Source organism: Adiantum capillus-veneris, chromosome 9, assembly GCF_014529385.1.
Source record: "Adiantum capillus-veneris isolate H3 chromosome 9, ASM1452938v2, whole genome shotgun sequence".
NCBI classification, from domain to species: domain Eukaryota; kingdom Viridiplantae; phylum Streptophyta; class Polypodiopsida; order Polypodiales; family Pteridaceae; genus Adiantum; species Adiantum capillus-veneris.
This window is the reverse complement of record NC_140939.1, coordinates 99,076,390-99,089,635: the sequence shown is the minus strand read 5'-3', so window position 1 is coordinate 99,089,635 and position 13,246 is coordinate 99,076,390.

The following is a 13,246-nucleotide window of genomic DNA, read 5'->3' as shown; positions in this document are numbered from 1 at the left end:
AAGCATTGCTTCAAGATACTTCCCCAATACCATTCTTTACGCAAGTACATTCTAAATTTCATTGCACTAATATAACGATCAGAAGTAAAATTATCTACACGACAATGCATCAAAGAGTGCAATATTTCCTTTTTCCTATAGAGAAAACAATAAAAAAACCATAAATGCATTGATTCATTTGATGATTTCATGTGCATTTTTGAGCCAAGGATTATTACCTCTCCGGTGATATTCTAAAAGTTACCAAAGAGTCCATCTTAAAGAAAAGAAGCTGCACATGCAAGCAAGAGTCAACGAGTCTGAGGAATCGAGCTCAGTCTGACTAACCCCAGTGACTGCAACAGCCGCTCATAGAAACCAACCATAAGAGGCATTAGAAGAGCAACAAGACCTATTGAACCGCATCATTACTCAGCTTGAAAGTTTATCCGTGCATCTAGTGGAGCAAGGGCATGCACCTATCAGAAATCTAGAGTAAGGGATAGGACAACGAAGGAAAAACCAAGAATACCACTGCTACAATTGCGGGAAGGACGGCCATGGCATGTATTACTACCCACATCTGAGAAGGTAGAACTTCAATAGAGGAGGAAGACAGAATTAGATTTTCCCATCAATGGCAAGACCACCACCACCCGGTCCAAATCCTTCGACCACCTGTATAACCACCACCACCACCACAACCTCATATTCTACCGCTACCTACACCACCTGTTGGAAACCAAGCAGTGAGTGTCATTAGCCTGGAAGCTAAAGGGAAGGCAAAGATAGAAGAACCGGTTGGAGATAAGAACAAAGGAAAAGGAAAGCTAGAAGAAGTGGATTCCATGGAAGTGAAGTGTTCTAGGCACAAAGAAGCCTCTCAAAGGGAGGAGAAGATGAAAGGAAAAGGTGAATCTAGCAAACAAGTATCTAAGCCTCAACAGAAGATCGACATTGTGGATTCTTCACTAGGTGAGTATGTTAAACCATATGACCTAGTTCAGGATGTATTGATGCAGGGTCCATAGATAACTTGGCCTCAATTACTCCATCTTGCACCAAGGATGAGGAGGCAATGGATGAAGATGGTAAGTACAAGAAAATCAAGATCAAGGATAGCTGGGTCTATCTCTGGGAGGAATCTTGATGACATCCTACCAATCATGGATGCCCACATCAAGGGGCAACGTATCTCAAACGTCTACATAGATGGTGGCGCATAAATATGCATCATGAGTGAGAAAATGATGCACCATCTAGGCCTATATGTAAGTAGGTTAGCACCCTGTCAACCTAAAATCGAAAATAACATCAGAGTGAAGTGCGTAGGCATTATAAATGCAGTCAAAGTGAAGGCATTCAACACAGAAGTGGAGGTAGACATTTTTATCATGCCACACAAAGGGGAGGGCTACCCTATCATTCTTGGAAGACCTTGGCTCATGGCTATGGAAGCTAAGCAAGACTGGAGTACCGGAATGATTCAAATGACGGATGCTAAAGGGAAGCCCATATTCTATGACATGAAGACTGAGAAGCAACGCAACATGATCTTGGAGGCATCAGAAGATGAGTTCACCACTCTTCGACCACCTCAGGAGAAGAGACAACAACAACTGAAGAGAGCGATAGTAGCATCAAAGTAATGGGGGTCATCCTCAAAGACCCAAAAAGATTGAAACAATTTGAAACACCACCAGTGAACCAAGAGGGGCCATTAAGTACGCAACCCGTGGTGGATACAAGTAAGTTATCTCGGATGCTCTCCAGTGAGTTAACTGGTGAAGAGAGGAAAGAATATGTCTCTATGCTAGGTAACTTCACCACATTGTTCATTGATGGTTATGACAAGATCACATGCATCACAATGGTACAACACCACATAAGACTCAAGGAAGAAAGTAAGCCCATAGTGCAAAAGCTTAGAAGGCTTGGGGTAATTCAACAAGAAGCATTGCTCAAAGAGGTAAGGAATTTTCTATAGTCAGGTTTCATTTACCTCGTCGAAGACTCAAAGTGGGTCTCTCCAGTGGTAGTAACACCAAAAAAGAATGGTGAGTGGAGAGTCTGTGTAGACTACAAACCTCTCAATGCAGCCACAAAGAGGGATCACTTTCCCCTCCCACTCCAAGATGAAATTCTCAATGAGGTAGCAGGTCGTGAGTGCTACACAGTATGTGATGGCTACTCAGGCTACTTTCCGATTAACATTGCAAAAGAAGACCAAAAAACGATAACTTTCATAACACCATGGGGATGTTTTGCTTACAGAGTGATGCCTTTTGGCCTCACCAATGCTCCGGCCACATTCCAACGCTATGTAGCTTTTGTCTTCCAACCATACTTTGGTAAGTCAATACGAGTCTTCGTAGATAATTTTTGTATCTACAGTTCACGCTCCCTCAATTTGAGCAAGGTCTATGATGGCATGGCTAGGTTGCAATCCTTGGGTGGCCAACTTAACATGGATAAGTGTCACATTGGTGAAAGCAAGGGCACTCTTCTTGGCCATGTAATTTCAGCAAAAGGGATTGAGGTTGACCCTAGCAATGGTTTTATTTCTCTTTTCTTTACCAACTTCCATTGGATATGGTAAGCTCAAATTGTAAGAATTCCACCATTATTTCTTCTTGTGCTTCAAACATTAGAAAAAATGGGTATATTTAGAAGCATGGGGGTTATTGCTCCATAATATGTCATCAAAGTATTTGAATGTTTCTCGTAAGTGTGGGATCATTTACACCCTTGTGGCAAGAGTAGGAGGCTTGTTGTAATCAAATTCTAAGGAGTGAAGGTATAGCTTACACCAAAGTGGGGAGCATGAAACGCCCATAGGGATTCCATTAACTTTTATGAGCACAAGGGCTTGATGTTGTATGTATTTGTTTTTTAATTAGCCAAGTGCTTAGGGAAATCACATTATGCTTACTAAATGACATCCCTGATTTGTACAGGTGTCCAGACCATGTACCAATGTGACATTTATCAGGTTGTTCGTTGAAGCAAAATAAACTTGCACGAGAAAGGTCAATGGAATGCTCTAGGAGTCTATTGACGCAACTCTCCTTGGCAAGGAATATTTTCATTGCATTTCTTGACATCACCATTAATGATGTATGTGCATAGGTACAAAGATTGATAATGCATTCGTAAATAGATTCCACAATCCACCAGGATTGGATCTATGTGTTATAGCACAAAATAGTGCCTTTTGATTAAGATACCTAGCTTTCTTCTTTTCCAGTGTAATGCAAGTTTTGAGGGTGCAAGCAATAATGAGTGAGATTTCAAAATATCAACAAGAAAAGTAGAGGTGACCCATCTAGAACTATTTTTATGTGCCTTATATGTATCCATCAAAAGGAAATGGGAATGCATTATAGCCATTAAATGCTTCTAGGTTTTATCTCAATGCTTGACATATTTTGGCGATAAATTTGTCTTCCCTTTTAGAGTAAACACCATGTACTCTCTTGCAAGCCTCCTTTAAGATGAATTTCTCACAAATGAGCACCAAGTTATTTGGTGCTTTTTAAATGCATGTAAGGAAGTATTGATGTTTGAGCATGGTGATTTTATGTGTAAAATCATATGGGTGTGTCAATAGCCATTATATGATGCTAGCATGTCTTGCAAAGGGGGATTGAGCTACAAGACATATCGCTCCTTAGCAAGAGATATGGGTGAGCTTTGGAATAGCTATTTTGAGGTGTGGATAGCTATTTCAAAGCTTACCCTAAATCCAAACCTCAAAAAGGTTTCAAAGCTTACCGTGATGATTAAATAGCTATTGTGAGGTGTGGAATTTTTGAGGGGATGCGATTCAACCCTTTCATTAGGAAAAGTTTGGACTCAAAAATGGGCCTTGTAAGAATTGTTGATGTGGCATAGCTTTCAAAAAGTGGGGATCGGTAAATTTTTTGCAAATAAGATCCAAACTTGTCGGAGGTTGGATATTTAGAATCTACTCTTCAAATGCTATTTATTGATATATAGCATGCATGTATCGGACATTGCCTTCATGTAGATCTAGAAAAAGGTGATTTTAGAATACTGTAACGGTAACAAAACCTGTCTGATTGAAAAAAAATGGCATAACTTTCATAGAAGTCATCCAAAATTTTCGGACCTTGGCTCTTTAAAATCCATTTTTCAAGAACTTTCCAATGATAGGTAATATCATGGGGTTCTAAGCACTATTTAGAGGGGTCTACCGGGTTGCTTTCTTTTGTACAACTTTGATGATGTGGTACTCTTAAAAGGCCCAAAAATGAGTTCAAAATTTTCCTAATGATCCACAAGAGACTTTAGATGATCATTCATATATTCTTCTAGAGAAAAACATTTCCAAACAAAGCATTAAACCATTTACTACTAGGATAAAAACAACTTCTAAAAAATCAATAGAGGTAAAACATTCCTTGGAATTACATATCAAGAGGACCAACAAAACATGAACCCATCCCACTTGGGGTTAGTTTGCAAACCTATACAATACATGAACAAGACAAAAAAACTCTTGGGGTTTTTGATATTAAAAAAAGGATCATAATAATGTAATAATTTGATGCTACCTATGGGTTTGATATTTGTTGTTGCCACCAAATAAACCAACCTATGGGGGTCCCTTATAACGTCCAAGTGCAAACGACTAGACGAAGTGAGTAGGTTAAGTAAACATGGATATGGGAGTATGGTGGCTAGCAAAGCATAGATCAAGTGAGTCAATCTATCGCGGTGGGGTGAAAAAGCTGGCTAACATGCCCTCCCACTCTTAGTGAAGGGCCTTCCACATCCTCTACATGCAAAGTTTCCCCTAGCACACTTAGGGCCATTCCCCCTAGGTGTGATGCTAGATGGTGCTACTATTTTTATGGTAAAAGCATAAATTTTAGAGAGGCTACTAGAATATGGGCTGGGTGATTAAAAAATTTCATGTGTTTGATAGTTTCCATGAGCTTCTCCATATTTAATATATGTGAAAGAGAAAGCTTTGGTTGCCTCTTGTGCCTTAGTGTAGAAATCCATCACAAGATAGTGATCATGAATTTTTTTAGGGATGACGCTCAAAAGAACACAACTAAGTTGTGCTTCATTTTAGGATTAAAGTAAATAATCGTGATTATTTACTTTTAGCTCAAATCTGACCAAGGTTGATACGAGAGACTCTATGTATGTGTACAAACAACTTCTGTAAAGGCCCATAGAATTTGGATCACCGAATTGACCAAAAATTGAGAAAAAACTAAATTCTGTACTGACTTTCAAGAACTTGAGTGAAAATTAGGAAACTTTTCTTCAAACCAAGTGAAAATTGACTTATAGGCTTATATTGATGTGATAGACAAGTTATATGCTCACTTGACTAAAAAGATCCAAAACTTTGCTAGAAATAAATAATCACGATTATTTACTTCTATCCCATTTTTCAGCTTTTTTGACCAAGTCTACGTACCACTAGCTTTAGCATGTTATATTAACTCCACAAATCAAATTTGACAAGATGTGGATCATTGGATTGAAAATTGTGGCCAAATTTGCAAACTCAGTCTGCAGATACAAAATTGATGACCATTTAAACAAAAATTATCCAAACGTGATGAAACTTGGCTAGGGAGCTCAAGTTAAGCTGCTTAATAGATCTGTGTCAAGATTGTTACCAAAAAGTGCACAAAATAATAAGAGTAAATAATCGTGATTATTTACATTTGCTACAAAAAATTGATATTCTTGCATGTTTGAGTATACCACAAGGTCAAGCATATCAAGTAGACCACACAAATCAATTTTGGTGAAATTTGAATCACAAAAGTGAGACTTAAGCTAGATTCTTGAAAACTGAGTCTACGGACACGAAACAGTTGATGACTTGAACAAATTTTATCCAAACTTGTCCAGAAACCTTAACAAGTTATATACTGATAGCCGTTTTTCGGCTCTCCATAATTGCCATAGTACGTTACTCCACCCTACCAAATTTACCCAAACGCTATGGCTATCCCTACCATTTCACTGTACATAGGCGTGTGTGAGTTAGGGGGCTTTTCTCATATCTTCTTAAAAACCTTCAGCTAGCTAGTCACTGGGCTAGTTGAGCCAAAAAAATAAAAAAATAAAAGTATATTATGGCCTCTTTGTGTGTAAATATTTCATTGTATATATGGCCTAAATATAGGGATTTTTTATAATTATTTTGGTATTTTATTTAAATATTTCTACTTAGGTGTGTGTTTTATTAAACCTATGTACACCTTCTTTCATCCTCTTACACCATAATTATATTTTTTGCCAATATGTACATACTCTAACTTCATATTTTTCCTTTATACAAATCACTCCCACATTTTCACCCTCACCCTCGTGAAAACAAAAAATTGATTTCTACTCATTGGTTACGTTTATTATATTATTTACTTGCATACCTTTTCCTCTTTCACCCAAAATAATTCAAGGAGGGACCATATCATATGATTCCAATATCTTTCCATATCCATAACTCCTCCATATTATTATTATTATTTTTACTCATTATTCTAACACTATGTGCTCATTGAGCTAAAGTCCATGAATAGTCCATACACTAGTCCCACCATGTATATATTTCTTTATTCACCAATAATCCTCCTCCATGCATGGGTCAAGGGCAACTTGGATGATTTGTATTATAATATGACAAAGGAGGGGCTCACTCTTGGATGCATTGTACAAATTCAACAACGGAGGGGTCCACTAAAAGACTTTTGCAGGCATAAAAACAGGCTTTTTGGTGAGAATTGTGGCACCTATCTCCACTCCGAATTTGGAGCGGTGGTCAAAAGAGAAAATGTAGCCCACACTCTGAATAATCACCTCAACTTTTTTCATGATTTTTGGAGCTACCAACGGTGAGCTATGATTTTTTGAGTGTACCCCAGTCTGCCCACTTTTCTCACAAGTAGCCCTTAGTCTTCTCTCACCCTTCCACACACCTACTCACTCTTACACATCCCTCCCTCTCCTTCCCTCACTCAAACCTGCAATTTCCATGGCTTCTCCCACCCTCTTCACCATTACCCTTCTCTCTCATCCCTATAGTTCTTTTATGAACCTCTACGTACATACACCCTCTCCATGTCTCTCTCTATTGCTTCTATGTTACAATTTCATTTACCTCTCCTACAAATATCTAAAATTCAGCATCTTAACCATGATAACTTCTGAAAATTGAGGATTTTTCATCAACAAATCCTCTTTTCATCGTGGTGGTCGACCGTGGCGGCGGCGTAAAGAAGCGAAGAAGAAGAAGAAGACAAGCGGTCATTTTTTTCCACAATCTACACAAGGGTGAGTTCAAGCTTCTTCAAAGCTTCACCATCTCAATGATTCTCTTTTAATTCACTCCTCTTACTTCATCAAATCAACTCATCCTACCCATTGTAAATGTATCACTAACAATTCTAGTGATTATTACCACTAATAACTAACTTCTCTTGTAAAAATGCACCCACACTATCAACATATGGAGTAGGCAACCGCACAAGTAAAACAAATTCACTCACTCCCATGGAAGTTTCTCTCTTTTCACCACATCAATAATTCTCTTACTTGAACCCACATCCATGTGACTCAAGAGAAAAGAGAGACCCCATTCTCATTTGAAATTCATAAAAATTCATAATCCTTGATCTTTCCTAATAAAATTGATTAGGCTTAATCGTAATCAAGGCTTTTAAAACCTATAAATAGAACCCATTCCTCCTTGTAAAAGAGATCACTATACCATTGCACACTAGATTGAGCATACCACACGTCAGTTCTATCTTGGTTGTAAAGAGAGAGTAAGCTTTCTATACACCATCACCTTGGTGCATAGAAAATCTTGAGCTAGTTTGAGTGAGTGCGAGTAGAAGAAATTCTTCCTACCATTGTTGTATCTACCCCAACATCAATGAATTGGTAGTTTTGGGTGAAATTCACGTCCAAAGGCTCACGCTTCTCCCCCAATTTGGCTTGGAAAACTCATTTAGCTTCATAAGGTGACTTGTTTCATTGAAGGTTATTGTTTTGTTGCTTGTGATTCATTGGCTATTGTTTGGCTACCATTGTAAGAGGGTGGATGGTGAGAGGGCTCCCATAACCCTAAGACAATGTGCTAGTGATGCTATAACCAAATCTTGTCACTTGATTCCGCAAGCTCTAAGTTCCTTTTTGTGCAAAATATAAAGTTGAAGCTAAGTTGTACACCATCTCTCTCTCTCTCTCTCTCTCTCTCTCTCTCTCTCTCTCGTGTCTTAGTGTGTGAGAGTGTTCCATTGGTGTTAGGGTTAGTGTAAATTCATTGCTTGTTTGTGGGTTGCCCTAACGATTCTCCTCTTTTGCGTCCTAGTTCGCTCTTAAACTAGGTGGTGCCCCTTGTGTAGTTGGGATTTGGCTGTGGGTTTGTTGTTTTGGTTTGTGTTGTGTTGTGCCCCAGCCCCATTGAGCAGCACGGGAGCCTTGAAGGGTGTCTAGAGGTTTCTCTTCTTGTTGCCCGCCCCGGACCGCCTCAATACTTGGCAAATCAAGACAAAAAGTGCAAAAAACTAAGAAAAGTAAATAATCGTGATTATTTACTACTGCTACACAGAGACACCATTTTTGACTTTTGAACTTGTATAGTGTTAGACCGACAGAATACAAGGCCACCGGGAAATTTTGGGTTCAATTGGATCCAAATTAGTACATGTTCATTCAGTTTCCAGGTTGCAGATTAGTCCTTTGGGTTTTTGCAAAAGTGGAATCTGAAAGTATCAACTGCCGACTCACTTAGCTCGATTTGAAGTGATACACATAGACCAGTCACAATAGTAGCAAGAAGTGTACAGTCTTTGTGAAAGAATAGCTAACTTGATTAAAACTGATACATGAATCAGGCTGTAGACAAGGAATTGAAAGCTTGACAAAAGTTGCAATCAAGTCGATCCGAAGGTAAGCACTCTATCCAGGGCTTCACAAGTCTATATGAACCTTAGATCTGGTCGTATACTAGCAAATCAAGGCATATTTGGAGAGACCGCTAGTAGAAATATCCATTTTCAACAACGTATGGTATTCATGTTTGGTGCCCAAAGAGTAGGAGAAATTCTCGCGTCACCAAACCTTGTCATTCTACCTCTTATTGATTATCATAGGTCATTTGATGTGAATATTTTTATTTTGTTGTAGAATAGATTGCAATTTAGAAAATATTATTGTGTAAATCTTTTAAAGAAAGAAAAAACAAAAACGCGTCACTTTGAAATCAATTCTGCCGTATCAAGAGGATAGTAACTGATCAAGAACGTGTAGAAATGTTTGAGGTGGTCCTTAGGAAAGATGCTAGCACTTGGTTTGACTCTTTTCCTGAGGAAGTTAAGGGGAATTACACAGAAGTTTTGAATTGTTTTAAGAGATACTTCTTTGATCCCCAAAACACTCAGAAATTATGGCAAGACATTGTTTGTCATAAGCAAAAAGACTTAGATGACTACTACTTGTACAAGCAAGAGTTCTACGTCTTTGGGCTCTATGGATATGAAATGTTGCTAACCCTGGTGATGGTGCAGAATTTTTAAAGAAGGAGAGGTTCATAGCCGGACTCTTTCCTGACCTTAAGGTAAAAGTTGAGGCGGGTGCACATGCTACTTTTGATGCAGCGGAATTTAGGGCTGCTGAGAAGTATAGGAAACTCAAGTGCTTAAGGGGAGAGGTTCCAATAGAAGGTCTTAGACCCAAAGGTAAGTCACAAGCATCAACATCTAGGGAGCTTCCTAAGGTAACGGCTGAAGTGATTGAGAAGTTAAATGAATCTTTAAGCAGCCTGTCAATTCACCTTGCACAAGCTGTAGGTCCAAAGGGACAAGCAAAGAAGTCAGAAGAGAGAGAGCCACGAACTAGGAGAGTCTTGCAATGTTGGAATTGCGGTGAGTCTGGACATGGGATGTATAATTGTCCTTGGCCCCGTGGGGAGCCAGGGAGACCTAACTTGAATTACCCAGTGATGAATGCAGGTGAAGGAACTAGTCAGCAACCATGGCTTATACAAAGGCCAAATGGAGCAAGACCACCTCCACAAGGAGTGGAAGGAGTTCCACCTTTGCCAGACCCAAACTTGCATGTGGTAGAGGTGAAAAATTCAAGAGAGGTTGACATGGAAGCAAATGGCATTAAGCGTGGCCGAGGGAAAGGTAAGGAGAAAGAAGGAGTTACATCACAAAGTGACCATGGACAAGAAAAGAAGGCAAAGGAGACCAAGGAAGCTAAGAGGACTCGACGTCGTATCAACCTCCAAGACTTTCCTCTTGGACATGGAATGGCTCCATACAACCTGTTGGAAGACATGAGAGGTAAGGGTCCTGATATCTCATGGCCTCAATTTCTTGCATTATGTCCACAAGTTAGGAGGGATTTAATAAGAGCAGTTAGCACTAGGAGAAAGGTAAAAGAGAGTGTGCCTGTTGTAAAAATTGCACAAGCTGAAATGAATGAGGACATTACACCTGTGCTAGATTGTTACATAAAAGGGAGATTGGTTAGGAAAGGTCTAGTGGATGGGGGTGCACAAATTTGCATCATGAAAGAGGGACTCATGCAAAAACTAGGCATGCACATCCATGAGACACCTGAAATTAAGGTCAAGATGGCAAACAATAGCAAGGCTAGGTGCGTAGGCATTTGTAAAAATGTTTTTGTGGAGGCCTTTGGCATTAAGAAGGCAGTGGATTTCTATGTCATGTCTACCAAAGGAAATGGTTACCCATTTATCCTAGGGAGACCATGGCTAATGAAAATGCGAGCTTTGCAGGATTGGGAGAGTGGAAAGCTAATTTGCAGGAATGACAATCATAAGAAGGTTGTCTTTGACATGAAGGAGCAACGCCAAGAGGAGCTCCATGAAGAATCATCTCAAAGTGAGACGGAAGAAGGTTGGACTGATAACACTTCAGAAGAAGAAAGTAGCGGCAACATTACTGAAGAGGAGTCTTCCATCAAAGTCATGGGGGTAAGGTTTAAGCCAACCAACCAAGAGACCTCTTGTCAAGGTTTGGAGGAGGTAGGTTCCCAAGAGAACCAAAAAGTGGAAGATGAAAGAATGCTAGAAGGTATGCTATCTACAACACTTATAAAGGATGAAAGAGAGGAGTTCAAATGTGTGCTAAGGAAATTTCCTAGGATTTTTGCTAAAGACTACACCGATGTGTGTGGAGTAGATGCTGTTCAACACAAAATTGAGTTGAAGCCAGAGGCCACACCTAAGGCTCAGAAGCTACGAAGGCTAGGAGTCATCAAGGAGCAGGCTTTACTCAAAGAGGTAAGAAAGCTTCTAGCAGCAGGTTTCATTTATCCAGTGGAGAATTCAGAGTGGGTCTCTCTCGTTGTTGTCACTCCTAAGAAAAATGGAAAGTGAAGGGTGTGTGTGGATTACTGTCCACTCAATGAGGCAACAAAAAGAGATCACTTTCCCCTCCCATTTCAAGATGAGATACTAAATGAGGTAGCTGGTCATGAGAAGTACACTGTGTGTGATGGCTACTCAGGCTACTTTCAAATAGGTATCGCATTGGAAGATCAATTGAAAACAACCTTTATCACTCCTTGGGGCTATTATGCTTTTAGAGTCATGCCATTTGGTCTGACAAATGCTCCTGCAACATTCCAACGTTTCATGAACATGGTGTTTCAAGAATTCTTTGGAAAGTCAATTAGGGTGTTCATTGATGATTTCTGCATTTATACCTCAAAATCATTGCATCTACAAAGGGTACAAGAAGGTTTAAAGAAGCTCTACGACATGGGAGGTCAACTCAACCCCGACAAGTGCCACATAGGTGAGGATGAAGTGATCTTGCTCGGTCACAAGGTTTTCTATAAAGGCATTGAGGTGGATCCTTCAAAGGCAAAGGCTCTTATTGAGCTCCCATCACCGAAGAGTCTTAAGGAGGTCATCTCTTTCATTCAGAAGGTGAAGTATATGTCACGCTTCATTCACTTAGCCTCCGAGTTGCTTCATCCTTTGCAAAAGTTGACACAACAAGTAGAATTTGCATGGTCTGATGAGCTTGAAGAGTATTTTTGTAACATTAAAGTCATTTTGTCAGAGCTACCAACACTCATGCCTCCTTGTTGGGAGTACACATTCTTTGTTAGCTCTAGTGTTGGAAGGGAAACAATTGGTGCTGTGTTGCTACAACAAGATCCCCACAGTACAAGGATGCGACCCATCTACTTTGCTAGTAGGGTCATGAATGCTTTGGAGAGAGACTACATAGAAGCAGAACTCATGATGCTTTCTCTCATGTTTGCGGTGAGAAAGTTTAGATCCTACCTGCTACCAAAACCTTTTGTAATTCTCGCTGCAGAAATTTTTTTCCCTTGGGTGTCATCTCAAATGAATCTTAGTACTAGGATCTCAAAGTGGATTATGGAGTTGCAAGAGTTCCAATACTCTTTCAAGGTAGAAGATAGTGTGCGTGCACAATTGGCAGGGATTCTCACTTATAGGGTACATGAGAAGGAAATTAAGGTGCCTCAAGTAAAGACCCTACCATTGCCACCACCAAAAAGTATTCCCAATGCTTTTACCTTGTTCTTTGATGGAGCTTTTCGACGAGCCACAGGGAAAGCAGGGGGAGGGCTAGTGTTGCTCAATCCAAGTGGAGAGGTGGTCATGAAAGAGAAGGTCAATCTACCAGGTTCAACTAGCAACAATGAAGCAGCATACGACACACTACTTCATGGTTTGAAGATGTGCATTGGCCAAGGGATAAAACGTCTCATGGTAAAGGGAGATGCACTTCTCATTGTTAAACAGATTTTAGGCATTTGGACATGCAAGAATGAAAGCTTAAAGACAAGTTCATGCCATTCGTAGGATGTTTAATCAGTTTGAAGAAGTGCAACTATATCATATTCCGAGGAAACAAAATGAAGATGCCGATTTACTTGCACAACAAGCAGTTACATGTGTTGAGAGAGAAGTGCAGGTCATCATGGTGGCAGCAGCTGTCAAGCAACCGAGATACCAGGGATTGGAGTTATTGGCTTCCATTATTGGCTACATTTTGGAGGGTGAGTTTCCACAAGACTTCACGAAGGCTCAGAAGAGGAGACTCATGAAGAAGGCAAGTTTCTATCTCTTCCTAGAAGGCTCCCTCTATCAAAGAGGGAAGGATCAAGTGTGCAGAAGAGTACCAACTATCGAGGAAATTCCAGCCATTCTAAAAGGTTTGCATGAAGAGGCATGTGGTGGTCATTTTGCCCAAGAATC